The sequence below is a fragment of the Ostrea edulis genome, chromosome 3 (genome assembly GCF_947568905.1).
Source record: "Ostrea edulis chromosome 3, xbOstEdul1.1, whole genome shotgun sequence".
In the NCBI taxonomy this organism is placed as follows: Eukaryota; Metazoa; Mollusca; class Bivalvia; order Ostreida; family Ostreidae; genus Ostrea; species Ostrea edulis.
The window spans coordinates 81,429,309-81,442,179 of NC_079166.1; the positions used below are offsets into that span (position 1 = coordinate 81,429,309).

Consider the following 12,871-nt stretch of genomic DNA (forward strand, 5'->3'; position numbering starts at 1 on the left):
GAAAATCTATCTGACTATTTCAGTGACTACCGCCACTGCGTAGAATTAAAACGTATTTGTGCAGTACAATGACACAACAGTACTTAAACATGTTACCCCATGTCCACAAAAGTCACACTGATAATGTAGCAAATATTCAGATTGCAAAGCAGTTCGTTAGCACGAATTCAAGCCGTGAAGCTTTCTTCGGAAAGCATCAAGTACACTGAAATTATTGATGTAAAAATATGTTGGATTTTCTCATAGGCAAAATCTACGTATTCTCTGAAGATCCGGTTTTCCAACAGTCTGTTGGAGTTCCCAAGGGCACGAATTGTGATCCTTTTTAGCTGATTTTTAAAAATATTTTTATGACGCAAAATTTATAAATAAAAAGCTTCTGCATGAGAAGAAAACAATTTCTAGCTGTGAAACTCCTACTCGACATTTAGATATATCGACGACGTTTTATCTATTAACAATAATCATTTCCATTCATATGTCAATTCGATATATCTCAGAGAACTCGAAACAAAAGACACCGTAGAATCTTCCACATCTGTTTGATATTCAGATATTTTATGAAACATAGATGCTAAAGGCAAATTAACAACTCAATTTTATGACAAACGGGATTATTTCAGCTTCTCAATCGTACATTTTTCATATTTATAAACAATATTCCATTATTACCTGCAATGGTGCTTATGTCTCTCAAAAGACTCGAGCTTGTTCTGCATATGAACATTTTTTAAATTGAGGCAGGCTGCTGACAAAGGAGTTGATGTTACAGAGCACTATCGACAGTCTCTTTAAAGACAGCATTTCGCAGATTAAAATGTTATAACGACCTGGTTTCCCGATACAACATGTCATTGGGTCAAATGTTATCTTATGTGTTTCATATTAATTGTTAGGCCGTTCTTGACATACTGAGCTTGACTACGGATTACTACATGTATGTTTACCTGATAAAGATATTGGGCGCATCTTCCTAGGCACCTAAATCAACCTCTAGTATGTCTAGGGGTCAGTGATTGCCCAATTCTGAATCTTGCATGCGTTAAAAGAGTTAATGAGATAGATCACTGTTCACTATCTTCAACTTTTTATCAAGGTGTTTACAGGTGCAGTGGTATAGTGCTGAAATTTTACGCTTCATAAGATTTTTTTTATCACAAATACGCTAAATTTATTTAAAAAGTCAAATAAACCAAATGGTGTTTTCATCATGTGTTTTGTTGCTGCATATTCCTCATCTGACATCAAAGTGGTTATATCCCCCACCCCCCTCTTTTCACAGCACATGACTATTAGGAAATGTCTGTATATCAGCATAATAATACAGTTACAGATTTCAATTATTTCGTGTGACTCCTCCTAGGCACCTGATCCCACTCCTGGTGTGTCCAGGGGTCCGTGTTTGCCCAACTCTCTATTTTGTATTGCTTATAGGAGTTATGAGATTGATCACTGTTCGTTACCTTCGCCTTTCATCCTAAGGATTTATCAATCCGAATCATGATTCTGACCTCGACCTCGGTCAACATTATCTTTTTTGGATATGTGACTCTCAATCAAAGTCAGTAAAAGTAAACTGTGTTATACTTCTACGTAACATTCAATTGGCCGATAAGTATTTGAATTTTTTTTATTTCCCCGTTGGAGTATAAACCACACCTTTTAGGGTAATAACATTAAGGAACTGGAAAAATTACTACGCGACCGGTGATATTATGAAAAAGATCACATGAATAAAAAAGGTCCGCTGTAAATTGTCCTGGAAAGTGTCGTTTGGTATATAGGGAATACATGTGCCGTGTGACTCTCACAGAAATGAAGAAATGAATATTTCGAAAATGATCACTTTGGATTAATTTCAAAACTTTGACATCCTATTTGATATCTTTACGAAAATCTAGATTAAAAAAATAACAACCTAAAACCAACATCTATTTCTGTATTATAAATGTATATATCTAATAAATATATGATATCCAGCATAAAATGAGACATTGTGTGCATTCACGGATAGTATTGAACATTCTCACCCCTATAGAATATTGTTTATCAAAGACATGAAGTTTACATAAATGAATTTCATATAGTTATTCATACATTGTCACCAGTGCCAATACCGTAATGTATCTCCTTTATTTTTTTTATCCATCATTGTTATTTCCGTTATTGTCATATTCGTCGTTATTTCCATTTCCGCCATTGCCGTTATTGTTATATTTTCCATTTCCGCCATTGCCGTTATTGTTATATTCTTGATCGTCGTTATTTCCATTTCCGCCATTGCCGTTATTGTTATATTTTCCGTTTCCGCCATTGCCGTTATTGTTATATTCTTGATCGTCGTTATTTCCATTTCCGCCATTGCCGTTATTGTTATATTTTCCATTTCCGCCATTGCCGTTATTGTTATATTCTTGATCGTCGTTATTTCCATTTCCGCCATTGCCGTTATTGTTATATTTTCCATTTCCGCCATTGCCGTTATTGTTATATTCTTGATCGTCGTTATTTCCATTTCCGCCATTGCCGTTATTGTTATATTTTCCGTTTCCGCCATTGCCGTTATTGTTTTATTCTTGATCGTCGTTATTTCCATTTCCGCCATTGCCGTTATTGTTATATTTTCCATTTCCGCCATTGCCGTTATTGTTATATTTTCCATTTCCGCCATTGCCGTTATTGTTATATTCTTGATCGTCGTTATTTCCATTTCCGCCATTGCCGTTATTGTTATATTTTCCATTTCCGCCATTGCCGTTATTGTTATATTCTTGATCGTCGTTATTTCCATTTCCGCCCTTCCTGTTCCCGTTGTTTTTGTTACTTAGAGTGTCATCACCATAACGTGCGTCTCCATCTTCCCCATTTCCCAAGCTTGCGGATCTTTTCTTCACTTAAACAATGAAAACTAAGACATATTATCCTTTTATCATTTCTTCAATTGTAAGTCACTTCATGGTATATTAAAACTATGAACAAAAATTAAGTTGTAAATATGGTGGAACATTTCTGCCATCAATAAAAAATATTCCTTATTTCATTTCCATGAAAATGATAGATCAAAAACCAGACATCAATAAATCAAAACACATTCCCGTGTGAATTCGGATTAGAATGGGTCTTCAGTACCTCTTGCTTGTCGGAAAAGACGACTTTTGGGTGGTCCTTCGGGTGAGACACCAAAAACCGAAGCCACGTATCAGAGCAGGTGTACCACGATAAAGACCCCCCCCCCCACCTGCTCAAAGGTTCTAAGCTCCGAGTATAGGCCTACATTTTGCAGCCCTTCACCGCCAATGGTGACACCTTCATATGAATGATAAATTCTCAAGAGGGACGTTAAACAACAACCAATTAATCATACTCTTAGAAATATCGTTGAATACACCTTTTATTTGAATAAAATATATCTAAGTCTCTCGGTGAACTATTCTATCAGACAATTCTATTTTCATTGTGTATTTTCTTGGAAGCTATTTGGTAGAATTTACGTAGTTCTCTTCTACTTACACGATTTACTCTCAACGTTGGCGCCAATCACACAGACGACCAGAAGAATCACAAGCACGCGCATCTCCTGATGAACCCAGGGGGTGATACTCTAAAACAAACATGCAATATTGCAATTCAAAAAACCAATGTGATCTATAACACTAGGCGAAACAGAGTCCAGACTTTGGAAGATTGCAGCGCGAAATTTAACTCTATTTACGACAGAGTCCAGACTTTGAAATATTACAGCTCGAAATTTAACTCTATTTACGACAGAGTCCAGACTTTGAAATATTACAGCTCGAAATTTAACTCTATTTACGACAGAGTCCAGACTTTGAGAGATTACAGCGCGACATTTAATTCTATGCACGACAAAGTCCAGGCTTTGAGAGATTACAGCGCGACATTTAACTCTATTTACGACAGAATCCAGACTTTGAAAGATTACAGCGGGACATTTAACTCTATTTACGACAGAGTCCAGACTTTGAGAGATTACAGCGCGACATTTAATTCTATGCACGACAGAGTCCAGGCTTTGAGAGATTACAGCGCGACATTTAACTCTATTTACGACAGAGTCCAGACTTTGAAAGATTACAGCGGGACATTTAACTCTATTTACGACAGAGTCCAGACTTTGAGAGATTACAGCGCGACATTTAATTCTATGCACGACAGAGTCCAGGCTTTGAGAGATTACAGCGCGACATTTAACTCTAATTACGAGAGAGTCCAGACTTTGAAAGATTACAGCGCGACATTTAATTCTATGCACGACAGAGTCAAGACTTAGGAAGATTGTAGCGCAACATTTAACTCTATGCACGATAAAGTCAAGACTTAGGAAGATTGAAGCGCGATATTTAACGATCGTTTGCCAACCTATTACTCGGTCAAATGTTGTCTGATGTGATTCATGGCAATTGTTAGACCGTTCTTGGCACACTGATTCTGACTACGAATTATTCCGTTTACCTGATCAAGATATAGAACTGACGGTGGATGTGACCGGTCGACAGAGGATACGTACTCCTCCTGGGTACCTGATCCCGCCTGTAGTGTATCCAGTACTCCGTGTTTGCTCAACTATCTTTTTTTTGTATTCTTTATAGGAGTCATGAGATTTATCACTGTTCGTTATCTTCACCTTTGCATGCATACATTTATTGCTCTTCTAAGATGATAATGAATATCATCAATACTCGGTTTTACGAATTGGTTCGAACATACACAGAGTAGAAAGGTAATAAAGCTAAACCAAACATTTATCGCACAGTTGTCCTGTTCACTGCATGGCATGGCACTCTGATTCCAGGGTTGTTTTCTCTATCCGCTAGAGGGCACCACTCAAAGGTACGAAAATCACACTAAATCTGCCACGAGTTTGTTGAGAAGCGGATCGGATCGTGAACCCTTGGCTAGCGAATATGGTTCAGTGCCCGACACGGCACTCTGATTCCATGCACAAGTACTCCGAAGTTGATATCAAAAATATGCTGGAGTTCCTCATTGGAAATATCTTTGTAGTCTTTGGTAATCAAGTCTTCCAACTGACTGTTGGAAATCCATGGGCACGAATTGTGCTCCATTGTTAGCTGACCTGTTTTCATAATCTTTTGAAGAATAATTTATTCAAAATTTCTACGTGAGAAGAAAAAACTCTCTTAGTGTAGCCTTCAATGCGACATCTATATATATCGACGATGTTTTATTTATTAACAATAATTTTCATTTAATATATGTCGATTCGATATATCCCCGTGAACTCGAAGTAAAAAAACACCACATAGTCGTCTACTTCTGCTTCATACATGTACTTAGGCATTTGATTGAAAATAGATATTAACGGCAAACTAGGAACTCAACTGTATGATGAACGAGATTAGTTCAGCTTCTCCATCGTCAACTTCCATATTTCTGTAGCAATATTCCATTATCACCTGCATTTGGTGTTATATCCCTCAACTGATTCGATACGCAAGAGCTTGTTCTGCGTACGTGTATGATCAGGTTTTAAACTGAGGCAGGTTACTGACAAACAAGTTGATGGTGCAGGGGTTTCAACAATCTCGTTTACAGTCAGCATTTTGTAAATTCGAAGGTCGTTATACAAATGTAACAATCTAGTTTGCCAATACAACCTATCATTGGGTCAAATGCTGTCTGACGTGTTTCATACCGATTGTTATCCGCTCTTGGCAGACTGATTTTGACTACGGACAACTCCGTTTACATGTACGTGATCAAGATACAGGGCTCACGGCGGGTGTGACCGGTCGACAAGGAATGCTTATTCCTCCTAAGCACCTGATCCCACTTCTGGTATATCCATGGGTCCGTGTATGTCTAACTCTGTATTTTGTATTGTTCTTAGGAGTTATGAGATTGATCGCTTTTCGTAATTTTTGCCATCCATGGCAGTATATTGCCGAAAATCGTCGGCAGCCGAACTAACAAAGAGAATAGCACAATAGCAGCCCCATTGGCAACAAATTCACGACTGAATAAACGTACCTCAACAAATAAAGAACTATAATAACTACTGATATCAATAATCATTTAAAAATAGATGACGTTTTAAAGCCTGATTTCAAGGAAAAAATGTTTCTACCCCCTAATGAAACAGAGTTATAACTAAAAGCAATTGATTAATTAACACTGGTGTTAAAGTTAATAGTCAATTGATTAATTAACACTGGTGTTAAAGTTAATAGTCAATTGATTAATTAACAATGGTGTTAAAGTTAATAGTCAATTGGTAATGAAGGTTACATTAGGAAGATTGCAAAGCTTTTCAAAATATACGAGTTGAAAATGTAGTCGGGAATCCAGAGTTAACGTGTGTAGTTCTTTACAGTACTCAGTAAATTAATAATTACAACGAATATACAGTCATCAACACATTGAATTTATAGTACTCAGTAAATGAATAGTTACAACTAATTTACAGTCATCAACACATTGAATTTACAGTACTCAGTAAATGAATAGTTACAATGAATTTACAGTCATCAACACATTGAATTTACAGTCCTTTTCAAATGAAGAGCCAAAACACTTTTACAGTCTAAAAAAGAATTACCAGGCCAAAGAATTTTTCACTCCTCAGCAATTTAATAACCACAGTGGATTTACAGTCTTCAAATATTAACAGACCCAACGAATTTACTTCCACAAACTATAAAACATAACGACTGTACAGTCCCCAACAGATCAACTGCCTTCAATCAATAACACACCCAGGAAATTTACAGCCACAAGGAATTAATATTTTTCAAAAGTTAAATGATAAGAAAGAGGTTTTCAAGTGCTAATCATTTCACGGATGCATGTCCCCGTGAATAAAGCAAGCATCAGATCAGAACGATATTCAACATATTACTAAACTAAGAAAATTAAAACTGAGAAAACCATTACTTCTAACCTGTTATGGATATTTCTGATTTTCCACCAGCTGTCCACAGGAGCGCGGGAGAGATGAGTATTCCGGAATTGTGTAACTTGGCGGAACTCTGTTCTGATTTATATACACAGATGACCTAGAGGTATGGTTAGGTCACAAGACGTCATATGCGTTTACTAATGAGGGGTGGAGCATTGCAGGATGAGGACTTATTTTTTTCTGCTTCTAAATGCAGATTCTCTGGTAGGTGAACATTTATCAAACAGCTTCACCGGTGTTGTTCCTTGTCATAGCTAAAATTAACCAAATTTATCCCATATGTTTTGACCCCAAATTTGCATAGTTGTAAGTAATATGCAATCTACAGGATTAGAAAATGCAAAAACGTTGACTTTTTAAAATTGTTTTTAAAGTGACAGCTTAGTTGAAACATGTGTTTAAGGATATTCACAGTAAGGTGCAATGTGAAAGGTGAAGATAACGAACAGTGAAATTTACAGACCTTTACATCCTCCATAATATTGTCAACAATACTAGTTATTCACCGTCATCCGTTGTCACTTTTACACCCTCTCTATATCAATACTAGTTATTCACCGTCATCCGTTGTCACTTTTACACCCTCTATATCAATATTAGTTATTCACCGTCATCCGTTGTCACTTTTACACCCTCTATATCAATACTAGTTATTCACCGTCATCCGTTGTCACTTTTACACCCTCTCTATATCAATACTAGTTATTCACCGTCATCCGTTGTCACTTTTAATCCTCTATATCAATACTAGTTATTCACCGTCATCCGTTGTCACTTTTACACCCTCTATATCAATATTAGTTATTCACCGTTATCCGTTGTCACTTTTACACCCTCTATATCAATACTAGTTATTCACCGTCATCCGTTGTCACTTTTACACCCTCTCTATATCAATACTAGTTATTCACCGTCATCCGTTGTCACTTTTACATCCTCTATATCAATACTAGTTATTCACCGTCATCCGTTGTCACTTTTACACCCTCTATATCAATATTAGTTATTCACCGTCATCCGTTGTCACTTTTACACCCTCTATATCAATACTAGTTATTCACCGTCATCCGTTGTCACTTTTACACCCTCTCTATATCAATACTAGTTATTCACCGTCATCCGTTGTCACTTTTAATCCTCTATATCAATACTAGTTATTCACCGTCATCCGTTGTCACTTTTACACCCTCTATATCAATATTAGTTATTCACCGTTATCCGTTGTCACTTTTACACCCTCTATATCAATACTAGTTATTCACCGTCATCCGTTGTCACTTTTACACCCTCTCTATATCAATACTAGTTATTCACCGTCATCCGTTGTCACTTTTACATCCTCTATATCAATACTAGTTATTCACCGTCATCCGTTGTCACTTTTACACCCTCTATATCAATATTAGTTATTCACCGTCATCCGTTGTCACTTTTACACCCTCTATATCAATACTAGTTATTCACCGTCATCCGTTGTCACTTTTACACCCTCTCTATATCAATACTAGTTATCCACCGTCATCCGTTGTCACTTTTACATCCTCTATATCAATACTAGTTATTCACCGTCATCCGTTGTCACTTTTACACCCTCTATATCAATATTAGTTATTCACCGTCATCCGTTGTCACTTTTACACCCTCTATATCAATACTAGTTATTCACCGTCATCCGTTGTCACTTTTACACCCTCTCTATATCAATACTAGTTATTCACCGTCATCCGTTGTCACCTTTACACCCTCTATATCAATACTAGTTGTTCACCGTCATCCGTTGTCTCTTTTACACCCTCTATATCAATACTAGTTATTCAGAAACATAAGCTGTCTATCGTAAATCCTCTACAACAGCAATCCTAGGTATTCACAGACATAAATTGTCTATTTTATACGGAGATCTATTAAACACATTGAAAGTTCTATAAATGTACGGGGTCCATTTAACATCTTCTAGATGTGTTATACCGGGTGTACGGGGACCATTTAACAGCTTCTAGATCTGTTATTCCGGGTGTACAGGGTCCATTTAACATCTTCTAGATGTGTTATACCGGGTGTACGGGTTCCATTTAACAGCTTCTAGATCTGTTATACCGGGTTACAGGGTCCATTTAACATCTTCTAGATGTGTTATACCGGGTGTACGGGTTCCATTTAATATCTTCTAGATGTGTTATACCGGGTGTACGGGGATTATTTAACATCTTCTGGATGTGTTATACCGGGTGTACGGGGTCCATTTAACATCTTCTAAATCTGTTATACCGGGTGTACGGGGACCATTTAACAGCTTCTATATGTGTTATACCGGGTGCACGGGGTCCATTTAACAGCTTCTAGATCTGTTATACCGGGTGTACGGGGTCCATTTAACATCTTCTAGATGTGTTATACCGGGTGTACGGGGTCCAATTAACAGCTTCTAGATGTGCTATACCGGACGTACGGAGGTCTATCCAGCATTTTCTAAATCTCTTTACAGAGTGCACGGGGTTCCAATTCAAAAAGCATAAAAAAGCCCTAAGTTGATTAAGGGCGATGATTATCAAAGAAGAAGTTTTATAGAAAGTTGTGAAATAGTTTCTATTTAGGCTTTATCATTGCTAAAATACATATCTCTTTCAATGTCTTTTTTCTCTCTGTACGAAAAGCTGAAGTATTCATATTTGTGTCAAAAATGATTATATTAATGTGAATAAAATGAATCATCTCGATTACCCTAGATATTTAATGAAACTGAATCTTACGACTGGTTAACTTAAGAGGAATACAATTAAAGTGGTAGATATGTAGATAAAAATATGCTGTAACATGCATGCACATTGTGGTCATATTGTCATTCCCCAACGTGAACTAAAATCGCATTCTGAATCCTAGCCCTGCTGAAAATCATATATTAAACGGTAAGCAGACTGTATTTTCTGAAATGCTGTTAACGACACAAACCTGCTTACCACCATAAACGTATACAGATAATCAAATGCAGTGTTCGTGCAATGGTAGCGTTTGTAGGAATACATAATACATTTTCAAGGCTGAATTTTTAAAAGCTCATTAAATCTGTGAAGCAAGTCCTTATTCTCTTGATAATGATCCGACTTAATGCAGCTGCAAGACATGTGTCAAATGTTTTGACTATGTTAATATTCTAATTTTACTTAAATACATGTAATAGTGACGTCTGATGCATGTTGATTAATGAGATCAAATTATTAAATCAGTTAGAGAGAGAGAGAGAGAGAGAGAGAGAGAGAGAGAGAGAGAGAGAGAGAGTTGACAAATTGATATGGAGAATAAACATAAGGATTTTTACTATCTATACACGTACATAATTATTTCACAAACTTCCTCATTTCATGTAGGAAACAAAAGTACAGGTGTATCAAATAACAGTTTATAGATTTAAACAAATTTCTCAATAAAACACTTAAAACTAGTTAACATTTGCCACGACATCCGTGCGGTTTTTTGTCGTAAGAGAAGACTAGATGGGACCGCAACCCCCCCCCCTCCCCCCAACAACAAACAAACGAGGCCTCGTGTTTTACAGCAAGTGTGACACGATAAAGACCCCTCCCCCTCCTGCACAATGGCCGTAAGCGTCAAGCATAGGCCTAATTTTTGCAGCCCTTCACCGGGAATGGTGACGTATCCATGTGTAAAATGAAAATTTCCTGAGACGAACATTAGATAATATACAATCAATCCTTCGAAAATCGTGCACTTGTTCGACTAGCACTTCTCTTCAATAAATTGACTACGGGAATCGTGCAATACGTCGTATGGCATTTTTACGGGCTTGTGGTGTTTGAAAATCTGTCGAACTTATATTTAAACAAATTGTAGATGACAAGTACTGCTCGTGAATCCGCAGGAAACGCATTGAGGCATCATGGGAAGGTGGATAAAGGTATGGCAGCCCAGACCAAATATAAATCATTACTGTGGAATCATGGCTAAACTCATAGATTGGCGACATTTTATTTCTAGGGATCAACACTAAATGTATCTACCATTTTATCATAAGAAACTTACCACTGCAATATTTAAGAAATATACATTTTATTTTTTAAACACATGAGGATATGGCTTCATGAAGCGCGTTAAAATGACCCCTTCATGAAAGGAATGCCAGAGCGACGCGTGGCAGTTTATGCCTTAATGTATTTCAAAAATGAAGTTTATTTCTGATATCTACAATAAACTATCGTAATTTCCAGCCGTCAAAATCGACGTACTATATCTATCAAAATTCATACACGCATTGTTCACAACGGCAACGAAATGACTATCCTTAGACCGGCGAACATAAAGTGGCAAGAAATGAAATATACAACATTCGTGAAGTTCATCTGTTAATATTTACATTCTCTAAATCTTTTCTCTTAGATTTCTTTTGAAATTGATATCGCTTTCAACACACAATTGCAAACTAGTTGGATCCGGTTTTTTTGTACCACGTGTCAGCATTATCATTGCCAAATATGGAGCGTCATCAAGGTCAAAGGTTACATTGACTCGAACAGCCATACGAACCAAATGGATCAACTACATATTTTAAAACTTAATTCCAGTTTATATCTTTAAAAATACATAAAAATATAAATATAAACAATGAAAAACTTATAGAGTACCAATTTTAATGTCCCAGATGCGCATTTCGACAAATAATGTATCTTCAGTGATGCTCAAGCCTAAATATTGAAAATCCAAAATAACAGTAAACTTGTAACAACTAAAAGGAAAAACAGAGTGTCAAAGACTGGAGCCAAATTCGTGTAATAAAATGTCTTTCTTTGTTGTTACATCGGGTGGTGAAGGTAGCAATCACTGCAGAAAAAAATGCATAATCTGCGGTTATGGATTTTGTTCTGCAATGCTTGCTACGTGTACTTACCATATGAACCAACAAAGAAAGCATTTTATTGTTCAACACAGTCAAAACATCTGACATCACAATGCAATGGACCGACGGAGAACAGATCTAAACTTATCGACGCGTACGAATGGGAGCTTGTTTTTTTGTTGTTGTTGTTGTTGCTTTTTGTTGTTTTATTTTAACACGGACTGAGGATTTTTGAAATGAAACCGCTTATACTTGAAAGCGCTGCTCGTAATTGCAGTTAACTTTTTTGCGATAACAATATAGTATGCGTAGAATGATATGCATGAGAAAAGGGAACAGCTCTTTTTTTCGTAAATCGAGATCCATATTCACATACAGCGTTTTCTTGAAGTGTTAACCGTACAAATATGCTTTAATGAATATACGGATCACATGTGTAGTTGAATTGAATTTTAAAAAAAAGAAAAAAAAGATTAATCTGACATAAATATTTTGCGCCAGAAGTGGAAGCTACATGTTGATTGAAATCAGGAACTGCAGTTTTCACAGAATCCACAATTTCAATATCTACAAATGACTGTTAAAATGAAATATTTACATTTCTAATGTCTTAGTCTTGTTATTTCCTCATGAATGTGAACAATGTGCGTATGAATCTTGATAAATATAGTACGACAATTTGAATGGCTGGGGATTCCGACAGAATTGAAAGTAAGATGTGAACATTTCATTTTTCAAAATCACGACGGCATGAACTGCAACGCTTTGGTGACCGACCAGTATTCCGACGGTCCGATAGTCCGACGGTACGGTAGTCCGACACTCCGATAGTCCGACGGTACGGGAGTCCGACGGTCCGATAGTTCGAAACTCCGATAATTTGTGGCCACATATACATGTAAGAGATCGCTATGTAATAGGCAGCAGAAAACAGGATTAAGTGCCGTGTGCCAGAGCGATTTTTTATGTCACAAGAGCAAAACATCGCACAGTGGGAAAACTTTGAACGGGTTCGACCTACATCGGGTACCTGTAAAGTGCGAAACGAAACGAAACAAAATTTACCGAAACGTAATCCACCG

The 12,871-nt window shown here is 36.8% G+C and overlaps 1 long non-coding RNA gene across 1 annotated transcript; it reads right to left on the reverse strand.

Moving 5' to 3' along the window:
• Window positions 1-1,923: 1,923 nt before the first annotated feature.
• On the reverse strand, window positions 1,924-7,051 carry LOC125673667 (uncharacterized). The gene is made up of 3 exons (XR_007369688.2): window positions 6,923-7,051; window positions 3,511-3,601; window positions 1,924-2,893 (listed from the first exon to the last, which is right to left on the reverse strand). It is a non-coding gene; the product is annotated as an uncharacterized LOC125673667 (long non-coding RNA).
• Window positions 7,052-12,871: the final 5,820 nt, after the last annotated feature.